The sequence below is a fragment of the Anomaloglossus baeobatrachus genome, chromosome 2, assembly GCF_048569485.1.
Source record: "Anomaloglossus baeobatrachus isolate aAnoBae1 chromosome 2, aAnoBae1.hap1, whole genome shotgun sequence".
NCBI classification, from domain to species: domain Eukaryota; kingdom Metazoa; phylum Chordata; class Amphibia; order Anura; family Aromobatidae; genus Anomaloglossus; species Anomaloglossus baeobatrachus.
Window position 1 is genome coordinate 369,241,895 of NC_134354.1, and position 13,603 is coordinate 369,255,497.

Below are 13,603 nucleotides of genomic sequence, written 5' to 3' on the forward strand. Positions count from 1 at the left end.
GACCTCTGTGGATTACGTCAGACCTGGAGGGGTATTTGGGGACTTGAATAAAGTGGTGAAAGAGGGTGTGTTTTTTTGTAATTTCTTTCAAATAAATGATTTTTGGTTGTAAGTCTTTATTTTCTTTAACTTACAGGTTAATCATGGAAGGTATCTCGGGGAGACGCCTGCCATGATTAACCTAGGACTTAATTGCAGCTATGGGCTGCTGCCATTAACTCCTTATTACCCCGATTGCCACCGTACCAGGGCAATTCTGGATGAGCCGGGTACAGTCCTGGGACTGTCGCATCTAATGGATGCGGCAATTCTGGGCGGCTGCTGGCTGATATTTTTAGGGTGAGGGGCTCTCCATAACGTGGCGCTCCCCATCCTGACAATACCAGACTCCTGCCGTATGGCTTTACCCTGGCTGGTATGAAAATTGTGGGAACCGCACGCAGTTTTTTTTTAATTATTTATTTATTTTACTGCACGATATAGACCCGCCCACCGGTGGCTGTGATTGGTTGCAGTGAGACAGCTGTCACTCAACGTGGGTGCGTGTCTAACTGCAACCAATCATGGGCACCGGTGGGCGGGGAAAGCAGTGAATACTATATGGAATAATGAGCAGCTGGCTTTTTCAAAAGAGGAAAAGCAGCCGGAGCAGTGTGACAGCCGTGCAGTGCCGCGCCGGTGATCGGGGATTGGTGAGTATGAGAGACAGGGGGGGGAGGGATAGACAGACAGAGAGAGATAGAAACCGACGACAGGGAGACAGAGAGACTGACAGAGAGAGACAGACCGACTGACAGAGATATAAATTGACCAACATCGACAGACCTCACTCATTTGCAGTGTTTTCTGAAACATGCGATAAATGTATTTATAAAAACGGATGTCACTAGGATGGTGTGTGTGCCGTCCATGTGACATCCGTTTATTTTCACGCACCCATAGACTTGCATTGGAGTGATTCGCGCGAGAAACTCACCAAAACGCAGCATGCTGCGATTTTTTTCTCAGTCCGATTTGGACTGACAAAAAAAATTGCAGATGGGAGCTGCCTCATTGATTAACATGGGCCCGAGTGCAATGCGAGAATTTCTCGCATTGCACTCATGCAAGTTAATCGCAAGTGTGAAGCCGGCCTTACCTAGAGATACAGTGCCTACAAGTAGTCTTCAACCCCCTGCAGATTTAGCAGGTTTGATAAGATGCAAATAAGTTAGAGCCTGCAAACTTCAAACAAGAGCAGGATTTATTAACAGATGCATAAATCTTACAAACCATCAAGTTATGTTGCTCAGTTAAATTTTAATAAATTTTCAACATAAAAGTGTGGGTCAATTATTATTCAACCCCTAGGTTTAATATTTTGTGGAATAACCCTTGTTTGCAATTACAGCTAATAATCGTCTTTTATAAGACCTGATCAGGCCGGCACAGGTCTCTGGAGTTATCGTGGCCCACTCCTCCATGCAGATCTTCTCCAAGTTATCTAGGTTCTTTGGGTGTCTCATATGGACTTTAATCTTGAGCTCCTTCCACAAGTTTTCAATTGGGTTAAGGTCAGGAGACTGACTAGGCCACTGCAACACCTTGATTTTTTCCCTCTTGAACCAGGCCTTGGTTTTCTTGGCTGTGTGCTTTGGGTCGTTGTCTTGTTGGAAGATGAAATGACGACCCATCTTAAGATCCTTGATGGAGGAGCGGAGGTTCTTGGCCAAAATCTCCAGGTAGGCCGTGCTATCCATCTTCCCATCAATGCGGACCGGATGACCAGGCCCCTTGGCTGAGAAACAGCCCCACAGCATGATGCTGCCACCACCATGCTTGACTGTAGGGATGGTATTCTTGAGGTCGTATGCAGTGCCATCCAGTCTCCAAACATCACGTGTGTGGTAGGCACCAAAGATCTTGATCTTGGTCTCATCAGACCAGAGAACCTTGAACCAGTCTGTCTCAGAGTCCTCCAAGTGATCATGAGCAAACTGTAGACGAGCCTTGACATGACGCTTTGAAAGTAAAGGTACCTTACGGGCTCGTCTGGAACGGAGACCATTGCGGTGGAGTACGTTACTTATGGTATTGACTGAAACCAATGTCCCCACTGCCATGAGATCTTCCCGGAGCTCCTTCCTTGTTGTCCTTGGGTTAGCCTTGACTCTTCGGACAAGCCTGGCCTCGGCACGGGTGGAAACTTTCAAAGGCTGTCCAGGCCGTGGAAGGCTAACAGTAGTTCCATAAGCCTTCCACTTCCGGATGATGCTCCCAACAGTGGAGACAGGTAGGCCCAACTCCTTGGAAAGGGTTTTGTACCCCTTGCCAGGCTTGTGACCCTCCACGATCTTGTCTCTGATGGCCTTGGAATGCTCCTTTGTCTTTCCCATGTTGACCAAGTATGAGTGCTGTTCACAAGTTTGGGGAGGGTCTTAATTAGTCAGAAAAGGCTGGAAAAAGAGATAATTAATCCAAACATGTGACGCTCATTGTTCTTTGTGCCTGAAATACTTCTTAATACTTTAGGGGAACCAAACAGAATTCTTGTGGTTTGAGGGGTTGAATAATAAATGACCCTCTGAATAAACTTTTCACAATTTAAAAAAAAAATAAAAAAAGAAATAACATTCTTTTTTGCTGCAGTGCATTTCACACTTCCAGGCTGATCTACAGTCCAAATGTCACAATGCCAAGTTAATTCCAAATGTGTAAACCTGCTAAATCTGCAGGGGGTTGAATACTACTTGTAGGCACTGTACAAGGTATATACTCCATGAGGTACACAAACCATAGATTGAAAATCAAGGGTATTGACAGTATATATATAGTGTGTATAAAGCAAAAAAGTACACTAAGCCGCTTCAATACCTGGTGAGGTGGATTAAAGAGTATTATTATTTTCTTTATATTCAGCATTGACAAATACAGAAGTAAACCTAAAGAAAAATATTACTACATGCACCTGTTTTATTTCTGAAAATGCATAGCTATTATGAATTGTTGATTCGTAAGGATGCAAGGTAAGACAAGGGTTTATTATGCCTATATATTTGTCCTTTGTACATTTCTAAAGTAATGTTACAAAGGCATTTCTCAACTGGGACTATTTCCCACATCTATGCTATTGACAAGAAAAACGCTCCTTTCTTTAAAATGTGGGTTCTGGAAGAGAGAGTTTTTCCTTAAAAAAAAAGGCTAGTTTCAGAAGAACACGGTAAAGGCTTTGGCAACTGAAGCGTCTTTCCACGAGCCGAGGAGGGGGTGAGAGGCAAAGACCTAGATTTTTTTTCCTTTTTACATACTGATTGAAATTCCAGAATTTTCCAGCCCTGCATAACTGTGTATTGTGGTCTGAACCGGACACATCAGGGAGTTTGAACGCATTTCCGTGTTTTTGTGCTTTGTCTTTGAGGTTATTCCCAAGAACTATTAACAAAAAGTAGCATTACTGCATATGGATTTACTGTAGTTTTATTTATGATTTCCATTTACTTTACTAATGTGAAACTTAGAGGTATATAATTTTTAGGACTATGATGTCAACAATATAGGTATTGTATAAATTACAATAAATGTTAATAACAGACTCTATAAGTGGACCAATGCTGGCAGCAAAGTATCCAGTTTCTTAGATCTTCACCGCCAAAATCCACTGGTATGATATATATTTCTTTTTAAATCCACCAAGTATTGACTTAATTAGAAAAAAGCTGAATGGCAAAAACATTGAACTTCCTATTAAGGGACCATGAGAAGTTTAGGAAGTCCAGACCTCCTAGTGCAGATACCTGAGCAAGTCTGCAGCTAGTGCCATTAGTGGAGCCAATCTATGGTGGCATCTATGGTGGCATCTGTGGTAAGCACTAAAGGAATCATCTATTTCAGGCACTGAAAGTGGCACATATGTGGCAGGTGCTATAGGGCGCACGGGTGTGGCAGGCATAATAGGGAGATTTTGGAGGCATCTTTGGCTGGCATGCAATGTTGTATGAGCTTTGTAGGATTATTTTCAAAACTGTAAGACAAATGTGAAATACTAAATGAGTTAGGTTGAAGATTTTCTTGATTATACCACTCAGGGTTGAAAGTGGAAGGTGGATAATATAATCCAATCCAAGCCAGTGAGACACTTAGGCCTCTTTCCCACGTCAGTATTTTGCATCTGATTAGAACCTATCACCGCTGTTGGAGATTTTCTCCTGTACGGATGGCAGCCCGGTGGATGAGTCACTGCTGCGGCTGACAGCCCATTGGATGGTAGCTCTGTGGTTGACTCAGCCCACGGGATGAAGCAGGGATTAAAACCAATGAAGCGCGCCCAGATGATCACCTGACCAGGTGAGGATGCCGAGCAGTATTCGGGGACTGCTGGGCAGACTTCCCCCCTCTCAGGCCATGGAAGTCTGAAAACTTTAAAAAATTTTGAAAGTATGATGGACACTTTCAGCCCACTATTCCCAGGTCAGGGAGGCTGGTTCACTGTTAAAGCCATTTTAACCATTAACTCTGTGCTTGTCTCCTTGGTGGTATTCAAACCCATGGCGCATGGACTGTTGATCAGAGTGCTTGAGCACTGCACCACAAGAGCACACATGCTCAAATCCGCTAATGTGTTTCATCAGTATTTGAATGCCAAAACCAGGAGCATCTCCAAAACACAGAACAGGGGTCAGGCTTTCAATTATAGTTCTTCTCTGTAAGTTCCACTTCTGGTTTTGGTATCCAAATACTGATGAAACACTGATGCAAAAAGGGGCCTAAGGATACGCTCACACGAGTGTGAAAAACAGATGAGTGCAATGCGAAAAAATCTCGCATTGCACTCTGACCAATGCTAGTCAATGAGGGAGAGCAGTTAGTCAGCTTTTCTCGCATCCAGAATCTGGATGCTAGAAAAGTAGCAGCATGCTGCGATTTTCTGCTAGAGCCGTATCCGTCGCACCTATTCAAGTGAATGGGTGCGAGAGATACATCGGACTGCGCTCAGATGTTATCCCAGTTCAGTGCCATATACGCACAGGCTTACAATGGAGGAGATGGGGGTATTAACCCCTCCCTCTTTTCCGCAGTGCCCGCCCTCAGCTTCGCAGCTGTGACCCGATTGCAAGATTGGGTCACTGTCGCATGACACTCGGCTCACGCTTACAGCAGAGCCTGAGCCAGGGGTCATTAGTATATCGCATCCGATGCTCTCGCATCGGATGCCATACGCTCGTGTAAGTCCAGCCTTATACGGATTATCTTGGACTTGGACAATATGGCTGCTTCATCTAGGAATAGTGAGACAGCTATGCATTGGTGGCATTGCAGCTCAGGTCCTTTTACATTAGTAGGTTGAGCTGCAAAACCACATACAGACTGTCAGTATCTACAATATCCACTGTATGCAAGTATGTATGATACCCAGTTGCTATAAAACAAAAAAAGCTGCTAACAAGAGTTGAGGTGGTTATTTGCCTTTATTGACTGTGCTAGTGCACTGGTTTTCTTGTAAACTCAATACACATTTTCATTTTATCAGCAGCCTTTGTAATGGGAAATAATTCCAGTGAGTGGTTTTAAAGCGAAGCATTAAGGCTCTCATACACATTATACTAACGATGGCCGATATCGATGAGTTTGGCTGACAGTCTAATATGCAAAGGGGGGGGGGGGCTCCAACAGATGATGTCAGAGGAGATAAGGATTTGGCATGTCTGATTTTGGACTCGTGACATTTTTGTTTTTTTAGAGTTAAGCTACTGCCAGAGATAGCTGCTAGTGGCTCTCATAGAAAACAAAGGAGCACTTGGCAGAGTGAGAGCTCTTGTTTATGGGACAGTCGGGTGAGAGAGCTGCTGGACGAACAATCCAACTTTACTGTATGTTAAGGTCATTTTGAAAAAATTCTAAATAGTATAAACCATAATATGATGATGATTATTATTATTGTTACTAGTAATAATATAGAAAAACAGCACCATTTGTCATTTACCAGAACTGAGAGGTAATTTATTTTAATTTAAGATATAATGACAGGTCATTGATCCTTTAAAAATGTGTTTGTAAAAGCTTCATTCAACTATTAATAAAAAAAAAAATTGGAAATTATTTAAACAAGGAAATATTACTTGGCAATAATTTGTAGGTAATGGATTAAATTAAGAACTGTGGATTTACCACCATTAGGACCACCCTGATTCTACTATGAAATTGGATTTATGGCTGAAGCTTCAGATTTCAGCATTAAAGAAGCCCTTCCATGAACATTTTTTCCCTAAAACTGTGTATGTAAATGACAAGTGTATAACAAAAGTGAGTAAACCCCTCACATTTTTGTAAATATTTTATTATATCTTATCATGGGACAACACTCAAGATATGACCCTGTGATACTATGTAAAGTACTCAGTGTAAAGCTTGTATAACAGTGTAATTTTGATGTACCCTCTAAATAACTGAACACCCAGCCATTAATGTCTAAACAACTGGCAACAAAAGTGAGTACACCACTAAGTGAAAATAGCCATATTATGTCTAATAAACCAATTTGCTTCCACAGTATCATATGACTCTTTAATGTTACAAGATTTGAAGTGTGAATGGGGAGCAGGTGTGTTAAATTTGGTGTTATCACTCACACTCTCTCATACTGGTCACTGGAAGATCAATATGGTCCTCATGGCAAAGAAATCTCTGAGGATCTGAAAAAAAATAATTGTTGCTCTACATGAAGATGGCCGAGGCTATAAGAAGATTGCCAATACCCTGAAACTGAGAGGCAGCACGGTGGCCAAAACCATATAGAGGTTTAACAAGACAGGATCCACTCAGAACAGGCATCGCCATGGTCAACCAAAGGGGTTGAGTTTATGTGCTCAGCGTCATATCCAGAGGCTGTATTTTCAAAATAGACATATGAATTCTGCCAGCATTGCTGTAGAGGTTAAGGTTGTGGGGGGTCAGCCTGTCAGTGCTCAGACCATATGCTGCACACTGCATCAAATTGGTCTGCATGGCTGTCATTCCTGAAGGAAGCCTCTTCTAAAAATGATACACAAGAATGCCTGCAAACAGTTTGCTGAAGACAAGTAGACAAAGGACATGTATTACTGTGGTGTGATGATACCAAACTGAACTTATTTGGTTCATTTTATGTCAAGTGTGTGTAGCAACAACCAGGTGAGGAGTACCAGTCAAGCATGGTGGTCCAAATGTCATGGTTTTCGGCTTCACCAGTGCTGCTGCCTGTTAGGATCTACAGTTCATTGAGGGAACCATGAATGCCAATATGCAATGTGATATGATGAAGCAGAGCATTATCCCCTCCCTTCGAATGAATTGAGGGTAAAGGTGCTGGACTAGCCAAACATGTCTCCATACCTAAAGCCTATTCAGCATCTGTGGGGCATTTTCATACAGAAAATGGAGGAGCTCAAGGTCTATAACATCCACCAGCTCTATGATCTTGTCATGGAGGAGTAGAAGAGGAATCCAGTGGCTCTTTTGATGCTCTAATGAACTCCATGCCCAAAAGAGTTAAGGCAGTGCTTGAAAACTAATCGTGACCGTACAAAATATTTACACTTTGGGCACAATTTGGCCATTTCACTCACAATTCTTGCCAGCAGTTTACACATTAATGGCTGTGTGTTGAGTTATTTAGAGGGCACACAAATTTTACACTCATATACAAGCTGTACACTGACTACTTTACATTGTGTCAGTGTCATATCTTCACTGTTGTCCCATGAAAAGATATAATAAAATATTTACAAAAATGTGGGGGTGTACTCACTTTTGAGATATATTGTCCATGTGTATGTACTACAGTTTCAATATATTAATATAATCTTCTACCTCTAACTTCTCTGGTTTCCAGTGCTGTTCCGATCCTCCACTGAACGACGTCACCACTCTTTAGACAGTCCGGGTCACATTGCGCTCTGTATGACCTGGTAGTGACTTTTACAATGAGGAACAATAAACTTACACTGTAAAATAGGCTTCTGGCTCACCCATAAAATGCAGTGGAATCCAGAGAGTCTGAAATGCGGTGACGTCACTCAGAAGAAATGGCGCTGTATACCAGAAGTATAGTTCAAACTAAAAATGATGCTAAAGTACAAAAATAAACATTTTCCATTTTATTTTTTCTAAATCGCAGATCTATTTGCAATTTGGCCAGAGCAAGTGCTACTGAATACACTGTGACAAGACCAGGTAAGGCTAAAAGTTCTGTAAATAAGACTGTATGACATACTCTTCCTGTGTCCTCACTGAAGCTTTGTGATCTGTGTTCTACTATTACACCTGATCTTACTAAGCAGTACACTGGAGTCATTTAAAGAATGACATAGTAGGCAAATCCATTGGATTTTCTCTCACCAGTCGTAGGTCGCATGCAACACACTTGCGAAAAAGTTCAATGCAAGTCACACACGACACGCAACTTATCTGCAACTTGGCTGTGTTGTTTAGATTGTTTAGCCGAGACTAAAGGGTACTTTACACACAATGATATCGCTAGCGATATTTTTTCGGGTTCACGGTGTTCATGACGCACATCCTGCGCCGTTAGCGATATCGTTGTGTGTGACTAAAAGGGACGACGATCAACGATCGCAAAAACGTCAAAAATCGTTGATCGTTGACATGTCGCTCCTTTTCATAATATCATTGGTGGTGCATGCCGCTGGTTGTTCGTCGTTCCTGTGGCATCACACATCGCTATGTGTGACACCGCAGGAACGACGAACATCTCCTTACCTGCGTTTACCGGCAATGAGGAAGGAAGGAGGTGGGCGGCATGTTCCGGGCGCTCATCTCCGCCCCTCCTCAGCTATTGGGTGGCAGCTTAGTGACGCCGCTGTGACGCCGCACGAACCTCCCCCTTAAAGGAGAGATTGTTCGTTGTCTCCAGCGACGTCGCTAAGTAGGTATATGCGTGTGACGCTGCCGTAGCGATATTTTTCGCTACTGCAGCGATCACCGCCATGACGAAACAGCGACGTGGGCGGGTGCTATCGCGCACAACATTGCTAGCTATCGCTAGCGATGTCGCAGCGTGTAAAGCACCTTTAACTTGGTTTCACGAGTCATTGCTAAAATTGCACCATGGAGAGTAGTTGTCTTTGCTTTCCAGATTTTGCTCCTTGAGCATTAAAGTAAATCTATCAGCAAGTTTAACCCGTCTTAAAGGGGACCTGTCAGGTGCAATATACACCCAGAACCACGAGCAGTTCTGGGTGCATATTACTATTCTCTGCCTAACCATCCCTTTTTACACTAGCATAGATAGAGGGATCTTTAGAAAAAGTAGTTCAAAAGATCTTTTATCTTATGCTAATGAGCGAGGGGACTAGTCACAAGGGTGTTTATGTCCCCAGACTAGTCCGCCTCTTAGCATGTTAGTACCCCCACAGGGGCGTCTTAACATGCTATTCAATACAGCGTCACCAGCGATGACATGTGTACCTGTGTTCACTGTGATTGCTGATCTGAATGCCGGGCACTTCCAATCATATGCAGCATGAGGCCGAGTGTACTCGTCCCGGCTTCATAGAGGTCTACAGCGCATGACTGAAAGTGCCCGGTATTCAGATCAGCAGTAACAGTGAACACAAGTACGCGCAGCACCACTGCTGATGCTGAATTTAATAGCATGTTAGCACACCCCTGTGGGGATACTAACATGCTAAGAGGGCCTACCAGTCGGGGAATATAACACCCTTGCGACTAGTCTCTGGCCTCATTAGCATATCATATTGGATCTTTAAAAATACTTTTTCTAAAGATCTCTTTATGTATGATACTAAATACAGGGGCAGTTAGGCAGGTAGTAGCAATATGCACCTGATGCGCCCACGGGGTCAGGTTTTACTCGTCACCAGGCCGCGGAGGTTCTCCTGGGACGCCGTGGTAGCCTTGCCCAGTTCCGTGATCAAGGGTGTCATAATTGGCTGGATAGCCAATATTTGTGTAACGCCTGCCTGGATCCACAGACTGTAATGGACAGGCTAGAGGGAAGACACTCACCAAGCAGGACCCCCAGAACCCTGAAACCCCTTAAACCTTATACAGGGATTTGGAATTACACAGGGCCCTGGAGATCACTACCTGTGGAAGGCTGCAGTCTGAGAGAGTAGTTGTCAGGCAGGGTCAAACCAGGAATTGCGGAAAAGGGACAGAATCGGCAGGCAAGAACGTAATCAGAAACAAGCAGAGATCAAAACCGGATCGGGCAGCGAGGTACAAAAACAGCAGGCAGGAGGGTAGTCAGGAAACAAGCGGTAATCAGAACACGAAATCACAGAACAGGACGAAACAGGAGCCAGAATTTTCAGAACTATCTCTGGCAGAGGTCAGCAGGCAGGAGGGGCAATAAAAAGGGTGTAGTGTTTTCCCATAGGCTGTAGCTGAATGATGGTACTTCAGCTGGGATACACCCGCCACCTACAGTCATCCAGTGGCACTGCAGATCCCCAGGAAACCCAGACCAGTGGATGAGCGGAGCCCGCGTCCACCGGCACCGCTGGCATCGACTCCTCTCCCATCACCAGCACTATCCACGGCAGGAACACGGCGTCACCTGGCAATCGGAGTAGAAGTCGATGGAACGGACTCCGGTGATGACATAACTACTAGTCGTCGCTGCGGGACTTCTCTGCTGGGGCGGATGACAATGCAGCTCAGATAGGTCAGTTCTCCACAGGCAGAGATATAGCCCCAGGGAGGATGGTGGTGATAGTAGTAGTCTCAGGTGATGCAATGGAAAGGGCGCTGGCAGTAATAGGACGACACAGGTGGAACAGTTCAAGATCTTTTACTCACTGGTCACACACTGCCATTGGAGCACCGGGCCATGTTGTGATGGGCCTCAGCCAATCCCGGATACTTCGGCGGTTGTGGCCGGTGGTTCCTTCTGTGCCTCACCTTCTGATGGTTTCCCTCCACCCCAGCTCCTGGGCCTTGGAATGGGTCACGGGTGCCTTCTGCACTCTCGCGAACCCTGGGATCCCCCTTCTTCTCCTAAGAACCCGGGTCGAGTCTCCGGCTCCAGACCACAGGTCCCAAACTTTACGTGTCTTTGCTTGCTTGTCTATTCCGGAGTCTGACTTGACACAGGTGCTGTCCAGTGCTAACTGCCTGTAGTGTTTCAGATGGCTCCTCACTTCCCCTCTGTCGACGCCCTGCCTCCTGGGTCCCTGAACTAGTGGGCATGAGGTCCCATACCTTGTGATGGCCACCACAGCACCTACCCTAACTCGGTCCCAGTGACAGAACCCACGTGTTATGTGTTGGTTGAGTGTGGTTGTAGTTGTGACCGGTGATGATCTCCTCACCTCCTCCTATCCGCGATAAATACTGCACCTTGGTTCAGGTGCAGTACCCTGTGGTGCCTGAGGCCGCAGGGGCACCATACACCCAGAACTGCTCGTGGTTCTGGGTGCACCTGACAGGTTCCCTTTAGCCTGGCACTTGGCACAAAATGTATTTTTGGTTTATATATACATAGCATAATCAACGCAGGAATGATCATTACTAATTCAATGGGGGTCACAAATTAAAACTCCCTATCTTTGGAGTATGGGAGGAAACCTAGTCAAAAACAGAAAGCATCCATAAATGTAATGGAGATATTACATTCTTAGCAGGGTCTGAACTCAGGACCTCAAAGATGCAAAGCAACAGCACTAACAATGGACCCACTAAGCTGTCCATAAAACTCATACCTGCGCATATCATCTCACACTTGTGGACATACAGCATCAATAAGCAAACATTCATACTAGTATGCTAAAACCATTGATTTCAGAAGGACAGATTAAAGCACAGGCCCAAATATGGCGGTGAATAGTCAGGCCCAAGATTCCCTGCTCGGCCTCTGATGTTAGCTATCAATCAGTATATGGAGGCAGGTGATAAGGATCTAAATGACCTGGGGAAACAGACTTTCATTATCATTTGCATATTGATAAAATAGTGGATTTCCCTGAAATAAAGCAATGAACAGCAAAAGGTATCAATGCGTTTATATTTCAATGACCTTCAGAAATGGCTAAGGGTACCGTCTCACTAAATGACATACCAGCGATTCCAACCACGATTTGAACTGGTCAGGATCGCTGGTGCGTCGCTACATGGTCGCTGGTGAGTTGTCAATCAGGCAGATCTCACCAGCGACCAGCCACCAGCGACTCTGCGCTTGGTAACCAAGGTACACATCGGTTTACTAGGCAAATCGCTTTGCTTAGTTACCCGATATTTACCCTGGTTACGCGTGCAGGGAGATAGCGCTGGCAGCCTGTGAGCATGTATGCTGGTAACCAGGGTACATATCGGGTAACCAAGTAAAGCGCTTTGCTTGGTTACCTGATATTTACCTTGGTTACCAGCATACACCACTTAGCGCTGGCTCCCTGCACACGTAGCCAGGGTAAATATCGGGTAACTAAGCAAAGTGCTTTGCTTAGCAACCCGATGTGTACCCTGATTATGTGTGCAGGGAGCCCGCGCCAAGTGGTGTACGCTGGTAACCAAGGTAAATACCGGGTAACCAAGCAGGGCGCTTTTCTTAGTTACCTGATATTTACTTTGGTTACCAGTATATGCTGCTTACACAGAGTCAGTGCTCGTTGGTCTCAGGCCGTCAAACACGCCGATGTGTGCGGCACAACCGGAGACCAACGTGCGAAAAATGAACCAGAACAGTGTGTAACACTCAGCAATTTCACAGCAGGGGCTAGGTCGCTGCTTAGTGTCACACACAGCGAGATCGCTGATGAGGTCACTGATACGTCACGTCACAAAACCTGTGACTCAGCAGCGATCTCGCTAGCGATCTCGCTATGTGAGAAGTACCCCTAACAGGAGGTTAAACTATCTTTAGGGAATGTGATTGATGTAAAGTGGTTACTGTTGAGAGTTGATATGTTTTATGTTCGTATTTTCTAAATGAACTATGGCTCTGATTGGCTAAATACTCCCTCAATAAAAACTGTACAGCGTGCCAGTATCATAAATATTTAGGGCAGCAGATCCCATTTCTAGTACCTATGCATATCTGATGTAGTCTGGCTTACTAACAAATATGCACAACTGGGGCAGGATTTCCAGGGTCAAGAACACAGTGGCAGGTGTGAGTATGTCCCTATGGTCAAATTATTCTTCATCTTTTCTAGGGATGCCAATATTTTTGTCCAAGCTATTTTATTTAGTCTCCTGTTTTCGTTTGTTTCTTTTAATGTTGAACCATAATTTAACCCCATTATTCATTTTGTTTTACCTCTCATTCTTCCAAGAGCCATAACTTTTTTATTTTTCCATCAATATAGCCATATCTGAGGGCTTGTTTTTTGCGGGACAAGTTGTATTTTTGAATGACACGTTTGATTCTGCCCTATATTGTACTGGAAAAGGAAAAAAAATCCAAGTGCGGTGAAAATGCAAAAAAAGTGCAGTTCCACAATTGTTTTACGGATTTTTTATTTATCATGTTCACATATGGTAAAACTGATCATTCAAAGAGTTTTCTTTATTTTCTGGACTCTGAAAATTGTAGATTCCCATTGAAGGCATCAAAACTATGCATTAAAACATGTGGAGTGAAATACTTAAAAAAGTGTGAAACAACTGA

At 44.2% G+C, this 13,603-nt stretch overlaps 1 protein-coding gene across 1 annotated transcript in view; it reads left to right on the forward strand.

Moving 5' to 3' along the window:
- Positions 1 to 13,603, forward strand: part of COL8A2 (collagen type VIII alpha 2 chain) — a 351,712-nt gene that overhangs the window by 113,532 nt on the left and 224,577 nt on the right. Inside the window, exon 2 of the mRNA XM_075336033.1 lies at positions 8,132 to 8,187. The gene's annotated coding sequence lies outside the window, so the exon portion shown is untranslated. The remainder of the gene's footprint in view (positions 1 to 8,131; positions 8,188 to 13,603) is intronic.